This window comes from Lissotriton vulgaris, chromosome 4_1 (assembly GCF_964263255.1).
Source record: "Lissotriton vulgaris chromosome 4_1, aLisVul1.2, whole genome shotgun sequence".
In the NCBI taxonomy this organism is placed as follows: Eukaryota; Metazoa; Chordata; class Amphibia; order Caudata; family Salamandridae; genus Lissotriton; species Lissotriton vulgaris.
The window spans coordinates 2145608934-2145625445 of record NC_141691.1 but is presented as its reverse complement, the minus strand read 5'-3'; positions in this window follow the sequence as shown (position 1 = coordinate 2145625445).

Here is a 16512-nt window from a genome sequence, read left to right as displayed (position 1 = left end):
ATCAGATAAACAATAGTCCACAATGGGAACTATATTGGCCACTGTCCAGCCGGACAGGGTAGTTTATTTTTTACAATGAGACAAATACTGGGGTGTGAAAGGGCACAATCCTGTACCGTTTTCAGGAACAAACAAGGGGAGTTTTTTAGGCAAGAAGGAGCATAATTGGCCACTTATAATTCAGTAGACATTGAAAGTAGTGCCAATAAAAGTGCTAGACACAGCATAAATCACACATAATAGTAAGGCTGTGAAAACACTTAAAACAAGTCGACGTTTCGATCCCATATGCTCAATGTTGCGGGACCATCATCAGGACTAACAATACATACATTTGCTTGCCTGGTATAAAAAGTTAACCACACAACCGCCTAATAAGAACAAGGAATAAGGAGAAAGGTTGGGAAACAAAAGAAGGAAGAAAAAATAAGAAATAAATATGCATGAACCCACTTAATTGTACTCTGAAAGAACTGACAATGTACTATAATCGGAACCGACTTATCGTGTTCGTTAAATCATGCAAGTGGTATCATTAGCCTTGGAACACGTGATTGTTGCAGTCCGTGTCTATAGCCTTGAGTCATACAAGTGGTGAGGTGCGTGACATGTGCGTGCGAGAGATAATACTTCACTTTGATTAACAAAATTATTTAGAAATATATAAATATTACTAAGCCAATTACGCTCAGCGTCCTCATGTATTCAGCATTTGGGTGCACTCTTGTCCGCTTTTATATCAGCTTTTGTATCATGCACATTCGTGCTCACACATTCAACACCTCTTAGAGTGACCACTTACCCATATGGGTCGGGGGGTTTTCAGGGATTTTAATAAATGGGTCCTCGTTTTGATATTCGCCTGAATGGAGGGGGATGACAAGTTATAAGCCATTTATGAGCGCTGGGGGTTCATTTGCATAAGATTCAAAGATCACGTGCAGCAGTAAGGGCTATTACCTGTTTGGTACAAGTCGTACCGTTATGTCCACCTCATTTCCGTTAGGGCAAAATTATCTATTGGGATAAATGTTTACAAGGGCTGCTATCAGTCAAAGGATTTGCAACCAAGACAGCCGTTTTTATAAAAAAGGGGAGAAGGCGAGCTTACCTTACGGAGGGGATCGACCTGATAGGTCCGGTAATACTCAAAACGGGTCTACAATAAAAACTCAGTTTTAGTATAAAAATGTGGGGGGCCAGCATAGCGTTAATCGCCAATCGCTCAATCTGCTTACCAGTGGGAGGCGATGCCTCCGTAGTGTCTGTGGTCCCTGGGTGCTCTGCCGAGTCGCAGTCACTGGGGCCAGACGGTCAGGACGCTAGATAAGCGTGCAACATAAAAAATGGAAAAAGGACTAGACGCACATGGGCGCCATCTTGGAGTGGGGTAATGTTCATTGGGATATGCTGCAGCGAGGGTTTTGAGCGTGAAATTGTGCAAAAGTGACTATAGTTATCGGCGCAGTGATAGAGTGATTAAAAGTTTAAACATGAGCTACTTACATCAAATACAATTCATTAATTTTCATCTATAAAGAATTAGTAGCCAGTAGGGCAAACTCATTTTCTCAATCACAAATACATAATCTCCAGTCCATTGAGATTTCTGAATTTTCAAATTAGACCATTCACAATAATGTTGTCCAGTCCTCAGCGCGATTTAGACCATCGCGGATGGTGTTAAATTGAATCATAATCCTCAGCTCCTCTCTGTTGAGCATCTGAGTCAGGTTGCCGCCTCTTGGTGGTGGTTTGACGACTTTCAACACAGTCCATTTGACGTCATTCTCATTGTGCCCTGCTTCATTGTAGTGATCCACAAGTGGTGCATTGACGGTGTGGCACCTGATTTTACTCCGATGTTGGCAGATGCGGGTCTTCACTTTCTGTGTGGTCTGCCCTACATACATTTTAGGACAAGGACATTCAATGGTGTAAATCACGTTCTGCGTATTACAGTTTGACAATGACCGCCTCTCATACGTGATACTATTGTGGGTGAAATCTTTACCCTCCACCGTGAAGTCGCAGACGTTACAACTACCACACTTGACATGTCCTATAATGGGGGGCAATCCCCACAGTAGGTCAATGGTGGGATTTTGGGCTGGGGAAGGTAATGCCGCTCTTACAAGATGGTCCCTTAGATTTTTACTCTTTTTGAAAGCAAAAAGTGGTTTTTCAATACCGGTCTGGATGTCATACCAATGTACTCCAAGCCACATGGGCATGTAATCAGGTACACAACATTTTTACTATTACAATTGGTAAACCTTCTTTGTTCCCACTCTGTTCCGTTTCTGAATCTAATGTGTCTACTCCTCTTGGTGAGGTGACACGTACTGCAATTCCCACATGGGTGGTGCCCCTGGACTGGAGAGAGGAGAGGCTTTGTGATATTCATAGGTAGTCCTGTGCGTGGTCTTGTGTGGATGAGAATATCTTTTATATTTCGTCCCATTTTATGTGCAAACATATGTTTTGGTAGGTTGAGGTTCCCACAGTTCTAAATTCTCCAGTGTTTGTTCACTATCTTGGATACCTGGTTTGAGTGGGTGTTAAAAGTAGTGACACAAATTGGTCTCTCCTCTTTTTCCCTTGGCATTTTGTCTTCCAAAAGTGCATCCCTGTTATTGTTCCTTGCCCTTTTCATGCCCTTGTGATGATCACTGGTGAGTAGTATTGTCTCTCTAATTTGGTTTTTAAATCAGAGGCTTGTTTCTTGAAATCTTTTAGCTCGGTACAGTTTCCCCGGAGTCGGAGAAACTCTCTGTAAGGGAGGTTGTCCTGGAGATGACAGGGGTGGAAACAGTCGTACAGTAACAAACCGTTCTTGGCAGTTGACTTCAAATGTGTAGTGGTCTTCTGAGTACCACTATCTGGATATATGTTTATATTCAGGAAGACCAAATTGTCATTTGAAGTCATGTTTGTAAATTTGAGAAAGGCGTTCAGTTTGTTGAGCCAGACCATGAAGGCTTCAGTGGATGGAACATCCCCTTTCCATATCACAAGGAAGTTTTCAATATATCGTTTGGAGGTTATGATGTTGTGAAAGAATGGGTTGTCCGAGGGCAAGTGTTGTATAGCGTTTTAGGACCCAAGTGTAATTTTCCCGATTCATGCCCTTATATAGGTATAAAATATCGTAAACTAATATAGGCATTGAAATCATAACCATATTAAGACATAGCTCATGTAATCCTAATACGGCTTGGCTACTTCCACTAATTCCGAAAATCTACAACGATTTCTTGGGAAAACCCATTGTCAGCAGTCAGGGACTTCCCCCTGCATGAATATTAATTTAGCCAAGAAATCATGGAGTTTTGAGATAATCAAGTCTCTAAATATGATATTATGTCCAATCATACGTCAAACTCGGCACCTTCAAGGTATAAATATGCCCACACTTGTCCAAACAAACACACAGTGGTTTGGAGCAGTTCGACTATCTACTTGCCTGACGCCCTGCTGCAGCAAGTGCCGAAGGAAGCCGACCATCCAGCTGACGCACTGAGAGAGACGCTGTCTTTTTCTTGCCGAGAAATCCAGCTCCAGTGTTTCCAGGCTACCCTTGTGGGTTGCTGGGAAATCGAGTCCTGAGAGAGAGATACAAGACCTCCTTCATTTTAAAACCAAGGTACAGAGCTGATTAGACCCTAAGAGAATTCCTGGAATAGATTCTTAGCAAATAATACTTAAACTAAGCTACACCTAACTGACTTCTTCCCTTGTACTAAGCCTAGGTTAGGTACACGGGGTAGGCGTATTTTAGAAGCACCATTTGAGTACTTTTAGTCTTTATTTATTAGTGTATGTATTTTATGTATTTTATGGCTTAGAAACCATATAATGCTTTTACAGTATTATTTTATAATACTCTTCGTACTGTACGCTTTGTACTTTACCACAAGTATTACGATTGCAGCAGTTCATTTCTTATGCTTGAGAAAGAAGACTGTTCAATAAAAACCTTTGATTGAAAACGCCCGTCTCTCTATTTCTCTGCACCTCTGGTAAAACGAAGCATGCACGATTGACTGAGTAAAAATAACTATCTATTGTTTCCACGACTCTAGAGATATAGTTCTTACTCTTGGAAAGCAAAGTTGTCATGTTTTAAGCGGTTGTCAGAAACGAATCCCTTCTTGTTCATTCGAGAAAGTTTCTAGTGACCTCTGAGCTAGCTGGCACACACACAATTACGTCTAGTATATTCGGTAGAGACCTTGTCGACTTCAGTCCTACGTCTAAACTACTGGATACACTATTAATGCGCAGAGCCTATTGGGAATATAGGAACTACACTACACAAGATCTTGTTGGTCTCGAGTTGGTACATGTAGTGACCAGCTAGACTGGGAGCAAAGGTGCTCCCATGTTGGTCCCATGCTTCTGTAGATAAAAATTGCCCTCATATGGGAAACATTTCCTAGTGAGGGCCAGAACTTAGCACATAACCACATGTTGTGGTGTCTGGTATCCCCATGTGGTGATGAAGAGGATTTCCTCAATTATATTCAGCGTCTTATCATGAGGTAGACTAGTATACAGACTCTCCACATTGAGCCCCAGTAGGAGATGGTGTTCAGGATCAAAGATGATACCTTTTGAGAAGTTGTAGCACAGCTTTGGTGTCCTTTATGTAGGTCCCAGTTTTTTGGACCATGGGCAGGAGAAAGGCATCGGCAAGTTTAGACAGAGGCCCAGAATTGAGCCAATGCCCAACACGATCAGGCGTCCTGGTGGTTGTTCGAGGTTTTTATGGATCTTGGGTATGGTGTAGAAATTAGGTCTTCTGGGAGATTTGTGGACCAGGAAGTCAGCCTCCTTTTTGGACACCCAATCATGTGCAGTAGCTTCTTCTACCATCCCAGCTATCCGAGACTGTATGGTCTCAGTTGGGTCATTGTGTATTATTTCGTAATTCCTGCGATCCTCCAAGAGTTTTCTATACTCGTTATTATAGTTGGTTGTTGTCTGAATAACTATCGCTCCACCTTTATCTGCCGGCTTTATAACAATGTCACTGTTAGAGGACAGCTGATGTATCACTTCCTTCTCATGCCTGAATGTGTTCTGGAAAGTGGTATTCTCATGTGTTGGCATGTTCCCCATTTCCTCAATTACAGCTTTCTCGAAGGCTAGTAGTTACAATGGTAGTGTTGACTCTGTGGGGGGTAAAAGTTGATTTTGGTCGTAGTCCTGTATCAGAGCTGCCTCCCTCTGTTGTTTCTTTCTCCTTGAAAAAAGCCCATAGTTTTAGCTTGTGGATGAACTCCTTCATTTCTGCACATAACTTGGAGCCCTGTCATGGCCCTGGGAACTGCCACCCCCCTGGGCTAGCTCCTGCAGTGTTCTGTGGTGCCCACCCCAGGGACACTGCAGTTTGCTATGGCAGGGCTGGACCCTTTTGGCTCCCGCCCTGCCATAGCATACTTGGTTTGAATTTCGAAAGAGAGTGCAGGGAAACCTGCTCTCTCTTTCAAAATTCAAACCAAATTGCTTTTCCACACGGGGAGCTGCATCTTAGCAGCTCCCCATGCGGAAAAGCAATGCCAGCTCCCAAGGGACGCGGGGAGCCGGAACGACAGTGGGTGGATTGGGGACCCCCCCACGGTCCCCAACAGAGAGGGCCAGCCCCGTGGAATGGGGTCCCCAGGACTACTAGTGGCCCCACTGGGTGGCCACACTCCTCCCTCCCCAAAATTAAAAATACATTTTTTAAAAAAGGGCCGGACCTGGGGGATGGGGTCCCCGGGGCCGTACGTGGCTCGAGGCCCCCTTGCAAAAGATTAAGGCCTCGGGAGGGGGGGCCACACGGCCCCCTTCCAAATTTCTTTTATTTACAAAAAAAGGAGGCAGGCCCTGGGGGATGTTGTCCCCAGGGCCACACAGCCCTCCTTCCTAAAAAATAAATGTATTAAAAGACTGGCATCGTGCCGGAGGCCACGCCCCCTCCCTGCAGCACTCTGCAAAAGCCCCCCCGGCGCGTTTGCAGATGGGGACGGAATTCCCCTTGAATACTGGGGGTCCCTAGGGGCCGACTAGGCCACCAGGAACCTCCAGTATGCGCCAGGGGGCTGCGTTGTAGAGAGGTGTTCTGAGGCCATGCCCCTTTTTACACCTCTCTGCAAGGCAGCTCTGTTGCGCTTAATGGAGGTAGCTGTTGGGCTAGTTGCGCCCCAGGAACCCTCAGGATTCAAGGGGAGTTAATCCCCCAACTTAAAAAGGCGCCACCGGGTGCGTTTACACAGTGGTGAAGGAAGGGGAGGGGCCTAAGGTGACATGTGTGCAAACACGCCCTGTGACGTTTTTTAAGTTGAGGAATTTTTTCACTTTAATCCTGAGGATCCCTCGGGCCAACAAGCCCACCAGCTACCTTCAGTAAACGCTATGGAGCAGCATTGCAGAGCATTGTAAAAAGGGTCATGGCCTCTAAACACCTCTCTGCAACGCAGCTCTCTGGCGCATAATGGAGGTACCTGGTGGGCTAGTTGGCCCCCAGGGACCCTCAGGATTGAGGAGGAATTAACTCTCCAACTTAAAACGCACCACAGGGCGTGTTTGCGGACATGTCACCTCAGGCCACGCCTATTCCTTCACCATTGTGCAAACGTGCCCCGCGGTGAGTTGCAAGTTGGGGAAATTAATTCTCTTTCAATACTGAGGGTCCCTGAGGGCCAACTAGCCCAACAGGTAGCTCCAGTATGCACCAGGGAGCTGCGTTTCAGACAGATGTTCAGAGGCCACGCCCTTTTTTACACCTCTCTGCAACGCAGCTCTGTGGTGCTTACTGGAGGTACCTTGTGGGCTACTTTGACCCTAGGGACCCTTAGAATTCAAGGGGACTTAATCTCTCAAATTAGAACAGCCACACCCTGTGGCACGTTTAAAGTTGGGGAAAAAATTCTCCTTCAATCCGGATGGACCCTGGAGGCCAACTAGCCCACCAGGTGCTTCCTGTAAGCACCACTGCGCTAAGTTGCGAACAGGTGGTGCAGGCTGTGCCCCTTTCTACACCTCTCTGCAATGGCACTTACTGGATGTACCTAGTGGGCTAATTTGCCCCAAGGGACCCTCAGGATTCAAGGGGACTTAATCTCCCACCTTAAAATGACCACAGGACGTGTTTACACAATGAGGAAGGGAGGGGACGTGGCCTGAGGTGACCTGTGCAAACACGCCCTGTGGTGCATTTTAAGTTGGGGAATCAATTTCCCGTCAATCCTGGGGGCCCCTGGGGGCCAACTAGCCCAACTAGGCCACAAAGAACCTCCAGTATGTGCCAGGGGGCTGTGTTGCAGAGATGTGTTCTGAGGCCATGCCCCTTTTTACACCTCTCTGCAAGGCAGCTCTGTGGCGCTTACTTGAGGTACCTAGTGCACTTGTTAGACCCTAGGGACCCTCAGGATTCAAGGGGACTTAATATCCCAACTTAAAACGGCCACAGAGCGTGTTTGCACAGTGGTGAAGGGAGGGGACGGGGCCTGAGGTGACGTGCGCAAACACGCCCTGTGGCACGTTTTATGAGGTAGTTTTAATCCCCCTGCCCTATTATATACAAGGGGCTTACAGAGGAGGTCATTCTAATCACAGTGGGACCCCAACGCATAGTGTTCCCTAGTGTATGTAGGTGTTTTTAATGTATTCTAAGTGTCTTTTAACATAGCTCTCGTTCTAGAACATTGGAACAAGATTCTTTCTGCTCTTCTGTTTGTTCTTTCTGCACATTTTGCTTCTTCCTACACTTTTCTTCGTCTTTGAGGACTTCTGTTGCTTCTTTCTGCATTTTTTTTTTCTTTCCGTTCATTTTTTCTTCTTTCTTCACATGTCCTATGTCAGGACTGCCGCATCGTCGAGGAGAGAGAAGGAACTACAAAGATGGTCGCCACCACTCACAGATGCGCATGTGCAGGGGAAGTCAGGCAAATTGAAATTCCAGCCCCCTGCACGCGAAGACGCTTCACGTTCCGGTTTCCGCTCACCGTATCTTCCGGTCCGTTGCGCCCCTTCACTCCCGCGTCGGCTGCTTCTTGTTCCTTGGCTTTCTGGATTTCTGCAGCTCGTCTTTGTCAAGTACCCACACCTCCATACTCCTGTGTCTTCTGCTTCCCTTCCTGACGTCCTGCTGGTCACCACCTTTGGATTACCTGTCACGGGGAGAATAAAAGGGCACATATTGAATACAGACTCTGGAACTGGTAACAGCGCACTCGCACGGCCTTCTGTTATTATTTTTCTTGTTTAGTAAACCGTGGTCACGGTACTAGCGCTCCTGCGCTGCATTTTTATGTTTTTCCATTATTTGTTTTTTACTTACCTGAGTAAGATAAGGTACTTGGGGTCTTGCCGCAGCATTTCGAGGATTACCTACAAAGGAGATTCAATAGAGAATTAAGAAAGAAGAAGAATTAAGTTACATTTGTTTTCCCGCCTCTTCACAGAGTTATATATATATATATATATATATGTATATATATATATATACATATATATACATATATATATATATATATACATATATATATATATATATATATATATATATATATATATATATATATCTCAAGAATTGTATAGATGGGCAAGAACTATATCCTTATTTCAAACAGGACATTCCCAATCACACTTGTGTTCTAATAATTTTTCCTTTACCTTTCAGCCCTACAATATATATGGCCTCAATCAATATTTCCTAATCCTCGTAGCAGAAAATGGGAGATTTAATGTACAGAAGGTTTTACATAGACATTGGGATTCTAGTAGGGTTGGTTGTTTTCTAAATCATGTCCCATTTTTCCTATTGCTTTAAGTTTTGTCCCTGATGACAGCCTTTACGTTATCTTGAAGTCCTCTGAGTGCTGAATACAAGAAAGTATTTCTTCCTTTTTCCCTTGTTTTGTCTCCCTTCTTCCCCATGTTACTTCTGTTGTCCAGGAGAACAGGGTTGTGATCACTGAGGAGAGAGGGAACTGTGCAGTAGGAGATAGCCCTGTTAGAGATAGCTGGGGTCACAAATGTATAATCGATTATTGTGCCAGGAACAATCCCCTTAAAAAGTAGGTGTTCAAAACTCCCCTTCTGTATTCGTGGGTTCTGAATGATTAAAATTAGCCAAAAGTTGTTCCAGCTCTTCGCCTGATTTAGTATGCTCAAAGGACTCAATGGACTCCTGGTCGTTCCCAAGGTGTCTAGAGCTCGAATGGGCGGAAGATCTTTTAGGTACCTCGCAGCCTCAAGATGGAACAAACTTCCCATGGCACTGAGATTAGAGCCATCTGAATCAATTTTCAGAGCCAAACTTAAAACTGCACTATTTGCCCAGTAAGGTATGCCGCCTCTATAGGTTCCAGTAAGAGTTGCTCCTTAGCGCGGGGACACGCCGTTGTGCGTCACCAAGCGCTTTACAAAACCCCCTAAATAGAAAATAGAAATAGAAAGTGGGGTCCCACCGATCCCGCAACCCCCATAGGGTCGGTTAAGCCACACATAAGTTTACAAGGGTGGATATTAAAATCGCCCATAAGCACATATTCAAAATTGGTATGAGTATTGTGACTGACTGAATTTAAGAAGGAATCTAGGACAGCAATAATATTACCACAACAATCCCTGTTTCTGGAATTTTAAAAATGTATGAACAGAATACTCTTTGTGGGACTAATTTCCCTTTCCACAATTAAAAAGTTGGGAGAATCAAATTTAATCTGCCTTAAAGCCCCTATAAGGTCTAGTGAAAATAGAGTCAAAAGGCCTCCCCTGGCTCTGCCAGCGTTACTGGGGGTTGCGGCTACAGCGAAACTCGTGAACCCATCCAGCCAAAAGCTGGATGAGGTATCCCAAGTTTCCTTTAGAGCAATAACGTTGTGCTCATAACCAAATCTAGACCATTCGTTGTCGCCAATTTTAGATCTAATTCCTGCAACATTCCAACTGAGGATTTTACATGCTGCAACCCCATTTGACTTACTACCCCCCTCAACCGGTATTAAAACTTCATTTGATAGTCAGTCTGTGTCGTCTGAGCCAGACAGGGGGGCAAAATGATTGCTTGTGACCAGCCCTCCGCCCTCTACTTGATCCTGGTGGGCCTGGGGGCGAGGTATCGGCGGGGCACTAGGTCCCCTTAAGAATTGTGTATTTGTAGTGTCTTGAACTTTGCTCCTCCTCTGTGAAATCCTCAGGCCCTGCCATCTTGCTTGGTTGTGGTTTATTTGTTTAGTATGGACTGGGGTTTGATAGAAAAGCCCAAGGGAACGGGTCTCAGATGATCCCTTACAGAGATCGCCGAGCCGTCCCAGAATAGCCTATCAGCCAAGTCGGCCCTACAAAAGTTTATTACCACACAGTCCCCTTGCGTGGTTTTTGGTTGTTTACCGATCCACCCCACCCTTCTTGCATGGATAATCATGTCTGCAATGTTTTCCCCACAACACCTGTCGGCAGCCTTTGATACTGTGTCTCATGAGATTCTTCTCGGCCGATTACAGAGAGTGGGTATTGGAGGATTGGCACTGTCCTGGCTGGAGAGTTTTCTCTCAGGCCGCTCACAATCTGTCAGCATGGGACCCTATCGCTCCACCTCGAGGGTACTCACTAAGGGGGTGCCACAGGGCTCATGCCTAAGCCCCACATTATTTAATGTGTATGTGGCCCCCCTTGCAGAGATTGTGAGAAAGTTTGGGTTCACACCAGTGTCATATGCTGATGACACTCAGCTGCTTTTTCCTTTTAACTCCCTTACGCCCGACGTGAAGAACAATTTTGCCGAGGGCATGAGAGCAGTTTCCAACTGGATGGCTACCAACTGCCTCCAGTGTAACGTCGGGAAGACAGAGGTAATGCTATTTGGGAAAGCGAGCATGCTCTGGTCCCCCGACTGGTGGCCTTTAGATCTTGGCCCCGTCCCATGCCCAAAGCCAACTGTTAAAAACTTGGGGGTGAAATTGGATCAGAACTTGAGCTTAAAGGAGCATGCTAACCATGTCACAGGAGCCTGCTTTAGAACAATTGGCCAGTTAAGGCGAATTTTCCCTATGCTGCCTGACAATCACAGGAAGACTCTTGTACAGGCCCTGGTGATAAGTCGCCTTGACTACTGCAACGGCCTCCTCATTTCAGCCAATGAGGAGGCGTTAAATCGTTTGCAGGTGGTCCAAAACACGGCGGCCAGACTAATTCTAAATGCTCCCGCAAGGACCCTGTCAAAACCCCTGTTAACACACCTTCATTGGCTGCCCATACGACAACGTGTCACGTTTAAAATCTGCTGTCTAGTGCACAAATGCCTTTATGGGCAAGGCCCTAGATATTTGGCACAAAAATTTCAGACATACAAACCTGAACGTCTATTGCGGTCCAGCAACCAATGTTTATTGGAAATCCCCACAATAAAAAAAGCCAGACAAGGTGGACGTGCCCTATCATTCATAGGCCCAACCATGTGGAACAAACTTCCATCTGACCTAAGACACAACGACAACCATCTATGTTTTAGGAAGGCCTTAAAAACTTTGCTGTTTCAGGTAGCATAATTTTCCTGTGGTTCCACAGAGTCAACATATTCCAGAACCTTTTGCGAGCAAAGCGCGGAGATACCTCTGAGGTCGATTCTGGCGCGATATAAGCTATTAAATAAATAAATAAATAAACATTTCTCTGAGCACCACCTATTCACCTTAACCATAAGGTCCCGGGTTGATTCCCTCTGCCCCTCCATCAGTGGTGGGACCCCAATAAACACTGCTACCAGTGGGGACGCCTCTGGAGGTAGATTGAGTTTATATGTGCTTGGGGTGACTTTCCTATGGGCAGGTGGGCTCATCTGAAGCAGAGGGGATATTTGATCCACCATGTAAGAAACACTGGCCATTGTAAGAGGGGGAGTTAATTTTGTGACCTGTGAACTAGCACCCGCATGCACAGCCCTACTTGAGGGCTGCGTAATTTGCCTATTACCAGGTATCTCCGAGCTCCCCACACCATCCACAATCGATCCCTTGCTAAGTGAGACAAAGTTAGGGGGTATGGAATTTACAAGTCTGTCTATTAGGGAGCATTTCTTTAAAAGGCCTTCCAAACAGGTGTTTAAAGTGTCCACAATGTCTTTAGCAATTCCCACAAGTAGAGGTTCGATCCTAGCCACAAAGAGTTCCTCCAGTTTATCTCCTTGAAGATCAGATTGATCACTAGAAGTGGTCGTCGTGTTAATGCTTTTCCCCTTCTTCCGCCTAGCTGGTTGAGGTACCGTGTGGGGGTTCTGTCTTATGTGATTCGTGGGCAGGGCAGGGGTAATATCCTTGCTCATAGGACAATGATGAGGGGGATTTGCTATAGTCACAACTGGTTCCAAGGGTACTGCGGGTAAGTTAGTTTGGCCTAGGGCATCGGCCTCCTGGAGATGAGATGGTACAATGTTAGAGGGGGAAAGAGATGACAGCCCCAGTTCTTGCTCGGCATTAGCAATCTCCTTGGTTAGGGCCCCCACAGCAGAAGAGAGATAAGTCATTATAGAGTTTGAATGTCTTGGTACTTTAGCGTTTTTTGCGCCCTCCTCCATAGTCAGTGTTTTCTTTTGCTTACCCATTTGTAGCTGCAGATGTCAGTGGTGTGGCCCTGCCCTGCCTCCTCCTGCCCCGGACTGCCACAGACTGTCCCACCCTTTGCCCGGGCTTAGCCCGGCGCCCGCCCACGCGCGTCCCAGGTGGCGGGAGGGGTACTGCGTTCTTATGGCGCCTCCGGGCGCAGCAGTAGCGTCAGAGGTGCAGTGGGGCAGCTGGGAGGTGTAGTCCGGTGATGTCTGCAGCGTGGCCGTTCCCCTCACGGCAGGAAGAGCGCCGCTGGTGTCTGCAGCGCTGCCGTTTCCCTCACGGCCTCCGGTATGTGCTTGCTCTGCCCTGTGTCCCTCAAAGTGCACTCGGGGCACTGCGTTCTTATGGCGCCTCCGGGTACATCAGTAGCGTCAGAGGTGCAGTGGGGCAGCTGGGAGGTGTAGTCAGTGATGTCTACAGCATGGCCGTTCCCCTCGCTGCAGGAAGAGCGCCGCTGGTGTCTGCAGCGTGGCCGTTTCCCTCACGGCCTCCGGTATGTGCTTGCTCTGCCCTGTGTCCCTCGGAGATGTGACAACTGGTTGTTTAACCACGGGGACACTAGATATAGATAATAATTTACAACAAGTTCGGTGCAAGACAATGTATATATGCATATGCTTTAAAACATAGAATCATGGCGGCAGACATATATAATAAACAGTCATAGAATGTTACATGTACAAGTATCAACACCGGAAAGGAATTCAGAGAGGGAGCTGAGGGTAACAGGACGTGCAGCAAGGAAGTAAGGGTGCGAAGGAAGGAGCTCTATTTTATACTGTCACAGTACTGTTCAACTCAACAATAGTGTTCAGACCCTGAGTGACGGAGTTGCATAGGGTCATCCATTTGCATTCTGCCCTGTTCAGAAGGCTTTTGATGTCGCCACCTCTGGTAGGTAAAGTGGGTTTCTCGATCACTTGCCACCTGATGTCTGTGTCTTGGTGTTTATGTTCAAGGAGGTGTGTGCGACCAGTGGAGCTGTGAGTACCTTACAGTTGATTCTGCTCTTATGTTGAATGATGCATTGTTTTATCATCTAGGTAGTTTGCCCGATGTAGGTGAGGTCACAGGGGCATCGGATCGCATAGATCACGTTCTGTGATCTACAGTTGGTGTGATTCTTCAATTTGTGTGTTCGGCCATTGTAGATAAAGTCTTTGGTATTGGACGTGAGATCGCACACACTGCAATTCTGGCATCTGTAATGGCCCACGATGGGATCCAAACCCCAAGCTGCAGTGATGGTATGTCTGTCAGCTGGTTGTTCGGGCCAGGTGATGGCATGAACCAGATGGCTAGCTAGATTATTCCCACGTTGATAGGAAAAAAGAGACTGGTCTTGGAATTGTTTGTGTGAGCATAGCAGTGGCCAATTCTTCTTTATGATTTTGCATATGTTGTTGCTGTCAGGGCTGAATTTAGATACAAATGGTATCCTCGACATGACTTCTTTGCTTGGGGAGTAAGGAGGTGGTCGCGGTGGCAATACCAGACCCTTTTTCTTGCTCTGGTGACCAGACGTCGAGGGTAGCCTCTGTGAATCAATTTGTTAGTCAAGATTTCAGCTTCACAGAAATAATCTTTGCGCCATTTGCAATTACGTCTGATGTGCAAGAACTGTCCGAATGGGAAGCCATCACGCAGGCCACGTGGGTGGTAGCTGGAATATTGTAATAGAGTGTTTCTTTCCGTGGGTTTGCAGTAACGCGAGGTTCCTAGCTTTCCGTCTTCGACATGGATAGTGACGTCTAGGAATGGTAGGTCACTTGTAAATTTAAGATGATCTTGTGATCGGTTAAGCTAGTCGATAAAGGGGTTCAGTGTTTCAATAGTGCCATTCCAGATTAGGAGGGGGTCGTCAATGTACCGACGCCAGAGGTTAATGTTTGAGATGTAGGGGTTGATTGGGGTGAGAATGAGTGTTTTTTCCATGTTGTGTACAAACAGGATGGCAAAGTTTGGAGCGAAACATGCACCCATGGAGACCCCCTTCACTTGTAGGTAATATGTGTCACGGTAAAAGAAATAGTTGTTTTGTAGAGCGATGTGTAAAATTGATTATAGGGCATTGAATACAATTACCATAAAGAACAGGTATCCTCTTCCACTCATCTCCTCCCTTCTCGATCAGATCAAAGGTGCACGAGTATTTACTAAACTTGATTATCGCATCTTGTGAAAATCAGGGAGGGAGATGAGTGGCTTCTTGCACTAAATGTGGCCTATATGAATATCTTGTAATGCCTTTTGGGATTTGTAATGCCCCTGCGGCTTTTCAATGTTTCATTAATGAGATCCTGGAAGATATGCTGGACAAATGTGTCATAGTGTACATAGATGATCTTTTGATTTACTCCCAGAACTTACAAGAACACAAAACTCATGTACACAAAGTGCTAGAAAGGTTACAGGAGAATCATTTGTTTTCTAAATTGGAGAAATGCCAATTTCACGCTCAATAAGTTAGTTTCCTAGGATTTGTGATTTCTCCACAGGGACTCAGCATGGATCCACAAAAGGTGGAAGCCATCCATTGTTGGCAAGCGCCACAATCAGTGAAGGAAACACAGAGTTTTCTTTGCTTTGCCAATTTTCTAAGGAGGCTTTATCTGCTGATTTTCCGACCTTGCCTCTCCAATCACAAGACTATTGAGAAAGAGAATGCCATTCGTATGGACACTTGAGGCAGATGACGCCTTTAACAAGTTAAAAAATGCCTTCACATAAGCCTCGATACTACGACAGCCTGATCCTTCTTGTCCTTTCGTGGTTGAGGTGGATGCATCCCAAGTGGCAGTTGGGGGTGTCCTTTCCCAAGTAGACCGCAACACGGGAATACTACACCCAGTGGCTTATTACTCCAAGAAATTGATGCCAGCTGAGGTAAATTACCCAATAGGGGACAAGGAATGACTAGCAATAAATAGAGTTTTTGAGGAGTGGAGGCAGTATCTATTGGGAGCTAATCATACAGTGACAGTTCGAACTGACCATCTCAACCTCCAATTCCTGAAATCTACAAGGGCTCTTTCCATGAAGCAATTAAGATGGACACAGTGTTTTAGTGACTTTGACTTTGTTTATTCAGTTTCAGGCAGGAAAAAAGAACGGGAAAGCGGACACTTTGTCTCACTTTGGTTATGAACCTATGGAAGTTTTAGAGAATCTGCCTCCTATCATAGCCAGAGACAGGATAATCGGAGTTTTGTGTTCAATGAAGACTTCCTAAGAAAGACCAAACAAGCTCAGGAATCACAAGTTATGAAAGAAACAGTGGGTTCCCAAGAGTGTATCATAGAACATGACTTACAGTATGTACAGGGTGGTTTAGTGCTCCCCACTCAAGAGTTGAGATTACAGGCTTTTGAAAGATGTCATACCTATCCTCTTGCTGGGCATCCAGGATACCAGAAAACCTTGGCATCCCTCTGGAGATATTTTTGGTGGCCACTATGGGAATGGATACAAAACACTTTGTTCAAACATGTCACATGTACGCCCAAGGGAAGGAGTCTCATCAAAGACCTGCAGAACTGTTACATCCTTTCCCCACGCCTCCTTGTGCCTGGCATACGGTATCCTTGGACTTTATAGTAGAGTTGCCTCGTACCGCAAAAGGAAAGACCACCCTTTTGGTAGAGGTGGATATGTTCACTAAACTGACTCATTTTATTCCCTTGACCAGTCTCCCTACTTCACGAGTATTTGCCTCTGTATTCCTTCAACAAATAGTATGTTTACACGGACTCCCATCAGTGTTGGTATCTGATTGAGGTGCTCAATTTATTTTCCAGATTTTGGAAAGCATTATGTGCCTTATTGCACATAGATGTCTGCCTATCTTCCAGTCACCACCCACAGACAGATGGGCAGACAGAGGAGGGTGAATCATAATTTTGAACAATACATC